Below are 11,573 nucleotides of genomic sequence, written 5' to 3' on the forward strand. Positions count from 1 at the left end.
CCCCCACTCCCGCCCCCCCAAGCCCCCCCACTCCCGCCCCCCAAGCCCCCCACTCCCGCCCCCCCAAGCCCCCCACTCCCGCCCCCCCCAAGCCCCCCACTCCCGCCCCCCCAAGCCCCCCACTCCCGCCCCCCCAAGCCCCCCACTCCCGCCCCCCCAAGCCCCCCACTCCCGCCCCCCCAAGCCCCCCACTCCCGCCCCCCCAAGCCCCCCACTCCCGCCCCCCCAAGCCCCCCACTCCCGCCCCCCCAAGCCCCCCACTCCCGCCCCCCCCACTCCCGCCCCCCCCACTCCCGCCCCCCCCACTCCCGCCCCCCCACTCCCGCCCCCCCACTCCCGCCCCCCCAAGCCCCCCACTCCCGCCCCCCCAAGCCCCCCACTCCCGCCCCCCCAAGCCCCCCACTCCAGCCCCCCCAAGACCCCCACTCCCGCCCCCCACTCCCGCCCCCCCACTCCCGCCCCCCCACTCCCGCCCCCCCACTCCCGCCCCCCCACTCCCGCCCCCCCACTCCCGCCCCCCCACTCCCGCCCCCCCACTCCCGCCCCCCCACTCCCGCCCCCCCCACTCCCGCCCCCCCCACTCCCGCCCCCCCCACTTCCGCCCCCCCCCCCAAGACCCCCACTCCCGCCCCCCCCCAAGACCCCCACTCCCGCCCGCCACTCCCGCCCCCCCTCCCGCCCGCCCGCCCCGCCCCTCCCGCCCCCCCGCTCCCGCCCCGCCCCGCTCCCGCCCCCCCCCGCTCCCGCCCCCCCCGCTCCCGCCCCCCCCCGCTCCCGCCCCCCCCCGCTCCCGCCCCCCCCCGCTCCCGCCCCCCCCCGCTCCCGACCCCCCCCCCCCGCTCCCGACCCCCCCCGCTCCCGACCCCCCCCGCTCCCGACCCCCCCCGCTCCCGACCCCCCCCGCTCCCGACCCCCCCGCTCCCGACCCCCCCGCTCCCGACCCCCCCGCTCCCGACCCCCCCGCTCCCGACCCCCCCGCTCCCGACCCCCCCGCTCCCGCCCGCCCCGCTCCCCCCCCCCGCTCCCGCCTCCCCCCCGCTCCCGCCCCCCCCCCCCCGCTCCCGCTCCCGCCCCCCCCCCCGCTCCCGCCCCCCCCCCGCTCCCGCCCCCCCGCTCCCGCCCCCCCCGCTCCCGACCCCCCCCCGCTCCCGCCCCCCCCGCTCCCGCCCCCCCCCCCGCTCCCGCCCCCCCCGCTCCCGCTCCCGCCGGCTCCCGCCCCCCCCGCTCCCGCCCCCCCCGCTCCCGACCCCCCCCCCCCCGCTCCCGACCCCCCCCCGCTCCCGACCCCCCGGCTCCCGACCCCCCCGGCTCCCAACCCCCCCCCGCTCCCGACCCCCCCGCTCCCGACCCCCCCGCTCCCGACCCCCCCGCTCCCGACCCCCCCGCTCCCGACCCCCCCGCTCCCGACCCCCCCGCTCCCGACCCCCCCGCTCCCGACCCCCCCCCTGAAACCCCCCGCTCCCACCCCGAAACGCCCCGCTCCCACCCCCCCCGAAATCCCCTGCTCCCACCACCCCCGCTCCCACCTCGCACTCCCACCCCGAAAACCCCCGCTCCCACCCCCCCGAAACCCCCCGCTCCCACCCCCCCGCACTCCCACCCCCCCCACTCCCACCCCGAGACCCCCCACTCCCACCCCGAGACCCCCCGCTCCCACCCCCCCGAGACCCCCCGCTCCCACCCCCCGAGACCCCCCGCTCCCACCCCCCCGAGACCCCCCGCTCCCACCCCCCCGAGACCCCCCGCTCCCACCCCCCGAGATCCCCCGCTCCCACCCCCCGAGATCCCCCGCTCCCACCCCCCCGAGACCCCCCGCTCCCACCCACCCCCCCCGAAACCCCCCGCTCCCCCCCCCGAAACCCCCCGCTCCCACCCCCCCCCGAACCCCCCGCTCCCCCCCCCCCGAAACCCCCCGCTCCCACCCCCCCCCCGAAACCCCCCGCTCCCACCCCCCCCCCCGAAACCCCCCGCTCCCACCCCCCCCGAAACCCCCCGCTCCCCCCCCGAAACCCCCCGCTCCCACCCCCCCCCCCCCCGGAAACCCCCCGCTCCCACCCCCCCGGAAACCCCGCGCTCCCACCCCCCCGGAAACCCCGCGCTCCCACCCCCCGGAAACCCCCCGCTCCCACCCCCCCGGAAACCCCCGCTCCCACCCCCCGGAAACCTCCCGCCCCACCCCCCCGGAAAACCCCCCGCTCCCACCCCCCCCGGAAACCTCCCGCCCCCACCCCCCCCCGGAAAACCTCCCGCTCCCCACCCCCCCGGAAACCGTCCCCGCTCCCACCCCCCCGGAAACCCCCCGCTCCGACCCCCCCGGAAACGCCCCGCTCCGACCCCCCCGGAAACGCCCCCGCTCCGACCCCCCCGGAAAACGCCCCGCTCCCACCCCCCCGGAAACGCCCCGCTCCGACCCCCCCGGAAACGCCCCGCTCCGACCCCCCCGGAAACGCCCCGCTCCCACCCCCCCGGAAACGCCCCGCTCCCACCCCCCCGGAAACGCCCCGCTCCCACCCCCCCGGAAACGCCCCGCTCCCACCCCCCCGGAAACGCCCCGCTCCCACCCCCCCGGAAACGCCCCGCTCCCACCCCCCCGGAAACGCCCCGCTCCCACCCCCCCGGAAAACGCCCCGCTCCCACCCCCCCGGAAACGCCCCGCTCCCACCCCCCCGGAAACGCCCCGCTCCCACCCCCCCGGAAACGCCCCGCTCCCACCCCCCCGGAAACGCCCCGCTCCCACCCCCCGGAAACGCCCCGCTCCCACCCCCCCGGAAACGCCCCGCTCCCACCCCCCCGGAAACGCCCCGCTCCCACCCCCCCGGAAACGCCCCGCTCCCACCCCCCCGGAAACGCCCCGCTCCCACCCCCCCGGAAACGCCCCGCTCCCACCCCCCCGGAAACGCCCCGCTCCCACCCCCCCGGAAACGCCCCGCTCCCACCCCCCCGGAAACGCCCCGCTCCCACCCCCCCGGAAACGCCCCGCTCCCACCCCCCCGGAAACGCCCCGCTCCCACCCCCCCGGAAACGCCCCGCTCCCACCCCCCCGGAAACGCCCCGCTCCCACCCCCCCGGAAACGCCCCGCTCCCACCCCCCCGGAAACGCCCCGCTCCCACCCCCCCGGAAACGCCCCGCTCCCACCCCCCCGGAAACGCCCCGCTCCCACCCCCCCGGAAACGCCCCGCTCCCACCCCCCCGGAAACGCCCCGCTCCCACCCCCCCGGAAACGCCCCGCTCCCACCCCCCGGAAACGCCCCCCCTCCCACCCCCCCGGAAACGCCCCGCTCCCACCCCCCCGGAAACGCCCCGCTCCCACCCCCCCGGAAACGCCCCGCTCCCACCCCCCCGGAAACGCCCCGCTCCCACCCCCCCGGAAACGCCCCGCTCCCACCCCCCCGGAAACGCCCCGCTCCCACCCCCCCGGAAACGCCCCGCTCCCACCCCCCCGGAAACGCCCCGCTCCCACCCCCCCGGAAACGCCCCGCTCCCACCCCCCCGGAAACGCCCCGCTCCCACCCCCCCGGAAACGCCCCGCTCCCACCCCCCCGGAAACGCCCCGCTCCCACCCCCCCGGAAACGCCCCGCTCCCACCCCCCCGGAAACGCCCCGCTCCCACCCCCCCGGAAACGCCCCGCTCCCCACCCCCCCGGAAACGCCCCGCTCCCACCCCCCCGGAAACGCCCCGCTCCCACCCCCCCGGAAACGCCCCGCTCCCACCCCCCCGGAAACGCCCCGCTCCCACCCCCCGGAAACGCCCCGCTCCCACCCCCCCGGAAACGCCCCGCTCCCACCCCCCCGGAAACGCCCCGCTCCCACCCCCCCGGAAACGCCCCGCTCCCACCCCCCCGGAAACGCCCCGCTCCCACCCCCCCGGAAACGCCCCGCTCCCACCCCCCCGGAAACGCCCCGCTCCCACCCCCCCGGAAACGCCCCGCTCCCACCCCCCCGGAAACGCCCCGCTCCCACCCCCCCGGAAACGCCCCGCTCCCACCCCCCCGGAAACGCCCCGCTCCCACCCCCCCGGAACGCCCCGCTCCCACCCCCCCGGAAACGCCCCGCTCCCACCCCCCCGGAAAACGCCCCGCTCCCACCCCCCCGGAAACGCCCCGCTCCCACCCCCCCGGAAACGCCCCGCTCCCACCCCCCGGAAACGCCCCGCTCCCACCCCCCCGGAAACGCCCCGCTCCCACCCCCCCGGAAACGCCCCGCTCCCACCCCCCCGGAAACGCCCCGCTCCCACCCCCCCGGAAACGCCCCGCTCCCACCCCCCCGGAAACGCCCCGCTCCCACCCCCCCGGAAACGCCCCGCTCCCACCCCCCCGGAAACGCCCCGCTCCCACCCCCCCGGAAACGCCCCGCTCCCACCCCCCCGGAAACGCCCCGCTCCCACCCCCCCGGAAACGCCCCGCTCCCACCCCCCCGGAAACGCCCCGCTCCCACCCCCCCGGAAACGCCCCGCTCCCACCCCCCCGGAAACGCCCCGCTCCCACCCCCCCGGAAACGCCCCGCTCCCACCCCCCCGGAAACGCCCCGCTCCCACCCCCCCGGAAACGCCCCGCTCCCACCCCCCCGGAAACGCCCCGCTCCCACCCCCCCGGAAACGCCCCGCTCCCACCCCCCCGGAAACGCCCCGCTCCCACCCCCCGGAAACGCCCCGCTCCCACCCCCCCCGGAAACGCCCCGCTCCCACCCCCCCGGAAACGCCCCGCTCCCACCCCCCCGGAAACGCCCCGCTCCCACCCCCCCGGAAACGCCCCGCTCCCACCCCCCCGGAAACGCCCCGCTCCCACCCCCCCGGAAACGCCCCGCTCCCACCCCCCCGGAAACGCCCCGCTCCCACCCCCCCGGAAACGCCCCGCTCCCACCCCCCCGGAAACGCCCCGCTCCCACCCCCCCGGAAACGCCCCGCTCCCACCCCCCCGGAAACGCCCCGCTCCCACCCCCCCGGAAACGCCCCGCTCCCACCCCCCCGGAAACGCCCCGCTCCCACCCCCCGGAAACGCCCCGCTCCCACCCCCCCGGAAACGCCCCGCTCCCACCCCCCCGGAAACGCCCCGCTCCCACCCCCCCGGAAACGCCCCGCTCCCACCCCCCCGGAAACGCCCCGCTCCCACCCCCCCGGAAACGCCCCGCTCCCCACCCCCCCGGAAACGCCCCGCTCCCACCCCCCCGGAAACGCCCCGCTCCCACCCCCCCGGAAACGCCCCGCTCCCACCCCCCCGGAAACGCCCCGCTCCCACCCCCCCGGAAACGCCCCGCTCCCACCCCCCCGGAAACGCCCCGCTCCCACCCCCCCGGAAACGCCCCGCTCCCACCCCCCCGGAAACGCCCCGCTCCCACCCCCCGGAAACGCCCCGCTCCCACCCCCCCGGAAACGCCCCGCTCCCACCCCCCCGGAAACGCCCCGCTCCCACCCCCCCGGAAACGCCCCGCTCCCACCCCCCGGAACGCCCGCGCCTCCACCCCCCCGGAAACGCCCCGCTCCCACCCCCCCGGAAACGCCCCGCTCCCACCCCCCCGGAAACGCCCCGCTCCCACCCCCCGGAAACGCCCCGCTCCCACCCCCCCGGAAACGCCCCGCTCCCACCCCCCCGGAAACGCCCCGCTCCCACCCCCCCGGAAACGCCCCGCTCCCACCCCCCCGGAAACGCCCCGCTCCCACCCCCCCGGAAACGCCCCGCTCCCACCCCCCCGGAAACGCCCCGCTCCCACCCCCCCGGAAACGCCCCGCTCCCACCCCCCCGGAAACGCCCCGCTCCCACCCCCCCGGAAACGCCCCGCTCCCACCCCCCCGGAAACGCCCCGCTCCCACCCCCCCGGAAACGCCCCGCTCCCACCCCCCCGGAAACGCCCCGCTCCCACCCCCCCGGAAACGCCCCGCTCCCACCCCCCCGGAAACGCCCCGCTCCCACCCCCCCGGAAACGCCCCGCTCCCACCCCCCCGGAAACGCCCCGCTCCCACCCCCCCGGAAACGCCCCGCTCCCACCCCCCCGGAAACGCCCCGCTCCCACCCCCCCGGAAACGCCCCGCTCCCACCCCCCCGGAAACGCCCCGCTCCCACCCCCCCGGAAACGCCCCGCTCCCACCCCCCCGGAAACGCCCCGCTCCCACCCCCCCGGAAACGCCCCGCTCCCACCCCCCCGGAAACGCCCCGCTCCCACCCCCCCGGAAACGCCCCGCTCCCACCCCCCCGGAAACGCCCCGCTCCCACCCCCCCGGAAACGCCCCGCTCCCACCCCCCCGGAAACGCCCCGCTCCCACCCCCCCGGAAACGCCCCGCTCCCACCCCCCCGGAAACGCCCCGCTCCCACCCCCCCGGAAACGCCCCGCTCCCACCCCCCCGGAAACGCCCCGCTCCCACCCCCCCGGAAACGCCCCGCTCCCACCCCCCCGGAAACGCCCCGCTCCCACCCCCCCGGAAACGCCCCGCTCCCACCCCCCCGGAAACGCCCCGCTCCCACCCCCCCGGAAACGCCCCGCTCCCACCCCCCCGGAAACGCCCCGCTCCCACCCCCCCGGAAACGCCCCGCTCCCACCCCCCCGGAAACGCCCCGCTCCCACCCCCCCGGAAACGCCCCGCTCCCACCCCCCCGGAAACGCCCCGCTCCCACCCCCCCGGAAACGCCCCGCTCCCACCCCCCCGGAAACGCCCCGCTCCCACCCCCCCGGAAACGCCCCGCTCCCACCCCCCCGGAAACGCCCCGCTCCCACCCCCCCGGAAACGCCCCGCTCCCACCCCCCCGGAAACGCCCCGCTCCCACCCCCCCGGAAACGCCCCGCTCCCACCCCCCCGGAAACGCCCCGCTCCCACCCCCCCGGAAACGCCCCGCTCCCACCCCCCCGGAAACGCCCCGCTCCCACCCCCCCGGAAACGCCCCGCTCCCACCCCCCCGGAAACGCCCCGCTCCCACCCCCCCGGAAACGCCCCGCTCCCACCCCCCCGGAAACGCCCCGCTCCCACCCCCCCGGAAACGCCCCGCTCCCACCCCCCCGGAAACGCCCCGCTCCCACCCCCCCGGAAACGCCCCGCTCCCACCCCCCCGGAAACGCCCCGCTCCCACCCCCCCGGAAACGCCCCGCTCCCACCCCCCCGGAAACGCCCCGCTCCCACCCCCCCGGAAACGCCCCGCTCCCACCCCCCCGGAAACGCCCCGCTCCCACCCCCCCGGAAACGCCCCGCTCCCACCCCCCCGGAAACGCCCCGCTCCCACCCCCCCGGAAACGCCCCGCTCCCACCCCCCCGGAAACGCCCCGCTCCCACCCCCCCGGAAACGCCCCGCTCCCACCCCCCCGGAAACGCCCCGCTCCCACCCCCCCGGAAACGCCCCGCTCCCACCCCCCCGGAAACGCCCCGCTCCCACCCCCCCGGAAACCCCCCGCTCCCACCCCCCCGGAAACCCCCCGCTCCCACCCCCCCGGAAACCCCCCGCTCCCACCCCCCCGGAAACCCCCCGCTCCCACCCCCCCGGAAACCCCCCGCTCCCACCCCCCCGGAAACGCCCCGCTCCCACCCCCCCGGAAACGCCCCGCTCCCACCCCCCCGGAAACGCCCCGCTCCCACCCCCCCGGAAACGCCCCGCTCCCACCCCCCCGGAAACGCCCCGCTCCCACCCCCCCGGAAACGCCCCGCTCCCACCCCCCCGGAAACGCCCCGCTCCCACCCCCCCGGAAACGCCCCGCTCCCACCCCCCCGGAAACGCCCCGCTCCCACCCCCCCGGAAACGCCCCGCTCCCAGCCCCCCCGGAAACGCCCCGCTCCCAGCCCCCCGGAAACGCCCCGCTCCCAGCCCCCCGGAAACGCCCCGCTCCCAGCCCCCCGGAAACGCCCCGCTCCCAGCCCCCCGGAAACGCCCCGCTCCCAGCCCCCCGGAAACGCCCCGCTCCCAGCCCCCCGGAAACGCCCCGCTCCCAGCCCCCCGGAAACGCCCCGCTCCCAGCCCCCCGGAAACGCCCCGCTCCCAGCCCCCCGGAAACGCCCCGCTCCCAGCCCCCCGGAAACGCCCCGCTCCCAGCCCCCCGGAAACGCCCCGCTCCCAGCCCCCCGGAAACGCCCCGCTCCCAGCCCCCCGGAAACGCCCCGCTCCCAGCCCCCCGGAAACGCCCCGCTCCCAGCCCCCCGGAAACGCCCCGCTCCCACCCCCCCGGAAACGCCCCGCTCCCACCCCCCCGGAAACGCCCCGCTCCCACCCCCCCGGAAACGCCCCGCTCCCACCCCCCCGGAAACGCCCCGCTCCCACCCCCCCGGAAACGCCCCGCTCCCACCCCCCCGGAAACGCCCCGCTCCCACCCCCCCGGAAACGCCCCGCTCCCACCCCCCCGGAAACGCCCCGCTCCCACCCCCCCGGAAACGCCCCGCTCCCACCCCCCCGGAAACGCCCCGCTCCCACCCCCCCGGAAACGCCCCGCTCCCACCCCCCCGGAAACGCCCCGCTCCCACCCCCCCGGAAACGCCCCGCTCCCACCCCCCCCCCCCCGAAACCCCCCCGCTCCCACCACCCCCCCCCGAAACCCCCCCGCTCCCACCCCCCCCCCGAAACCCCCCACTCCCACCCCCCCCCCCCGAAACCCCCCACTCCCACCCCCCCCCCCGAAACCCCCCACTCCCACCCCCCCCCCCCGAAACCCCCCACTCCCACCCCCCCCCCGAAACCCCCCACTCCCACCCCCCCCCCCGAAACCCCCCACTCCCACCCCCCCCGAAACCCCCCACTCCCACCCCCCCCCCGAAACCCCCCACTCCCACCCCCCCCCGAAACCCCCCACTCCCACCCCCCCCCAAATCCCCCACTCCCCCCCAACCCCCCCCACAAACCCCCCCAATCCTTGTCCTGCTTGACTCCACTCTGTTTCCCCTCACTCAATCTCTGAGATACTCTAGTCACTGTCTCTCTCCCCCAGCCCCCAATCTTTTCTTCCCGTCCCACTATGCCTGCCCTCTTTGTTTACTTCACTCTTTTCTCTCTCCCCGCCTTCCTTTCTCTTTTTTTCTCTCGTTTCCTTTTCCTACACTCCTTTCATGTGCAAGATTAATAGTTTGAATTTTGATGGAGAAACGTGTTTTTTTTAATGCATCGACTTCCAAACGTGTTCTGATGCATTTGAAGCAGAATGCCAACACAATACTTCCAATTTTCTAGTCAGATTCCCTCACGTTGCTTTAATTGTTCTACTATTCTGCATCTATTTTTTTTAATAAATATTATCAGGCGCTTAAATGGTCTGTCATATTATTTGTAATGTAAATATTTTGAAGTCATTTTTTTTCTGATTCTACTATTGCAAAATTTCTAACTCTTACAATGGCCTGTCCTGGACAATTGGCCAAGCAAATATATAGAAAGAGTTGTGCGTGTACATGTATACTTTCTGAAGCCATAAATGTGATGAGTAGAATGTTTATGGAAGTTATGCCAAGATTGCATTTATCATGAAGTATGATCTCTCACCCCATTGCATGTTTACCTGAATTTGGGGAGCTTGACTTTTAACATTTGATGCCATATGTAAGTAAGTATTTGTGCAACTTGCATTGGTTTACAGAGATTTGGTCGATACCACCCAACTTGCATAAGAAAAGGGTGCACACACCAGTGAATACATAACTTTAATACCTGTGTACAGTTCTGGTCACCCTATTATAGAAAGGATATTATTAAACTAAAAAGAGTGCAGAAAAGATTTACTAGGATGCTACCGGGACTTGATGTTTGAGTTATAAGGAGAGGCTGGATAGACTGGGACTTTTTTCTCTGGAGCGTAGAAGGTTGAGGGGTGGCATGGACAAGTTGGGCCAAAGGGCCTGTTTCTATGCTGTAAATCTCTATGACTCTAAATAAATCTGCTCCCAAACTTGTAACAAGGCTGTGAGCACATTTTGAGAACCCTATTAGTAATTCGCTTGGTTTTTGAGAACCGTACATCTAACTAGCAGGTGTGAAATCCAGCCATTTAAGCCCTTTTTATTCAAAATCCATGTTTTTTTTTCTAAATTGGACAGCGTGAGTGACATATGATTACCTAATTTCACACATCTGCTGCCTCAGCAAAGCATTTCAGTCAGATTAATTTTGTCTACGTTTTTTGACAAGTTAAAATGTGTAAATTAATTCATCTTTCAAAGTCAGGACAAGATGGGCCTCCCTATGTTAAATAAAGCCACTTGCTGAATCTGAACTTTATCAACTCTATGCGTGTTAAGTTCATACAAACATACAAATAAGGAGCAGGAGTAAACCATTCAGCCCCTTGAGCATGCTCCACCATTTGACAGGATCGTGGCTAATCTGATTGTGGCCTCACTCCACTTTCCTGCCTACCCTGTTTGGGGGGGGGGGGGGGGAGGAATTATCCTTGTCTCAGTCTTAAATTGGGGTCCCCTTCAATTTTAAACTAGTTTTAGACTCCCCCACAGAGGGGGAAACATCCCATCAAGTCTCCTCAGGATCTTGTATGCTTCTTTTTACTCAGAGAGTGGTTGGGGTGTGGAATGGACTGCCTGCAGGGATAGTGGAGTCAGACACTTTAGGAACATTTAAGAAGCTATTGGATAGGCACATGGAGTACTTCGGGATGATAGGGAGGAAATAGCTTGATCTGGGTTTCAAACAAAGCTCGGCACAACATCGTGGGCCGAAGGGCCTGTTCTGTGCTGTACTGTTCTATGTTCTTCTCGCCTCCACTGAGTATAGGCCCAACTTTCTCAAAGCTTCTTGGTGTGTCGACTGCTTCATCCTAGTGGCCCTTTTCTGAACAGCTTCCAAACCTAGTATTTTCTTCAAGGTGAGCAAAGCTACGTAATACTCCAGGTGTAGTCTCACCAATACCCTATGTAGTTGCAACAAGACTTCCTTGCTTTTGTTCTCGATTTCCCCTAGCAATAAACAGCAACATTCCATTTGTCTTCCTACTCGCTATTTGTGATTCATGTAACAGAGCACCCAGATTCCTCCGCACCTTGGATTCCTACATTTCTCTCCATTTAACTTTTCTACTCTTCTTGCCAAAGTGAATCATGGAATCCCTACAGTGCACGAGGAAGCCATTTGGCTCATTGAGCCTGCAACAATCCCACCCAAGCCCTTGCCCTCGTAACCCCATGTACTTGCTCTGCTAATTCCCCTGACACTAGGGCAATTTCACATGAGCAATCAACGTAACGCGCGCATCTTTGGACTGTGGGAGGAAACCGCAGCACCCAGAGGAAACCTACACAGACACGGGGAGAAAGTACAAACTCCACACAGACATTCAAGGCTAGAATTGAGCCTAGGTCCCTGTCGCTGTGAGGCAGCAGTGCTAACCACTGTGCCACCCACAACCAATGGACCATGTTCAAATTTTCTCATATTACCACATCTAGAGTATTGTATATAGTTTTGGTCTCAAAACTAGCCTCCCATCCAATGACTGTCTACACTTCCCGCTGCCTCGGCAAAGCAGCCAGCATAGCTAAGGACCCCACGCACCCTGGACATTCTCTCTTCCACCTTCCGTCAGGAAAAAGATACAAAAGTCCTGAGGTCACGTACCAACCGACTCAAGAACAGCTTCTTCCCTGCTGCTGTCAGGCTTTTGAAT

Source organism: Mustelus asterias, unplaced genomic scaffold (assembly GCF_964213995.1).
Source record: "Mustelus asterias unplaced genomic scaffold, sMusAst1.hap1.1 HAP1_SCAFFOLD_2278, whole genome shotgun sequence".
NCBI classification, from domain to species: domain Eukaryota; kingdom Metazoa; phylum Chordata; class Chondrichthyes; order Carcharhiniformes; family Triakidae; genus Mustelus; species Mustelus asterias.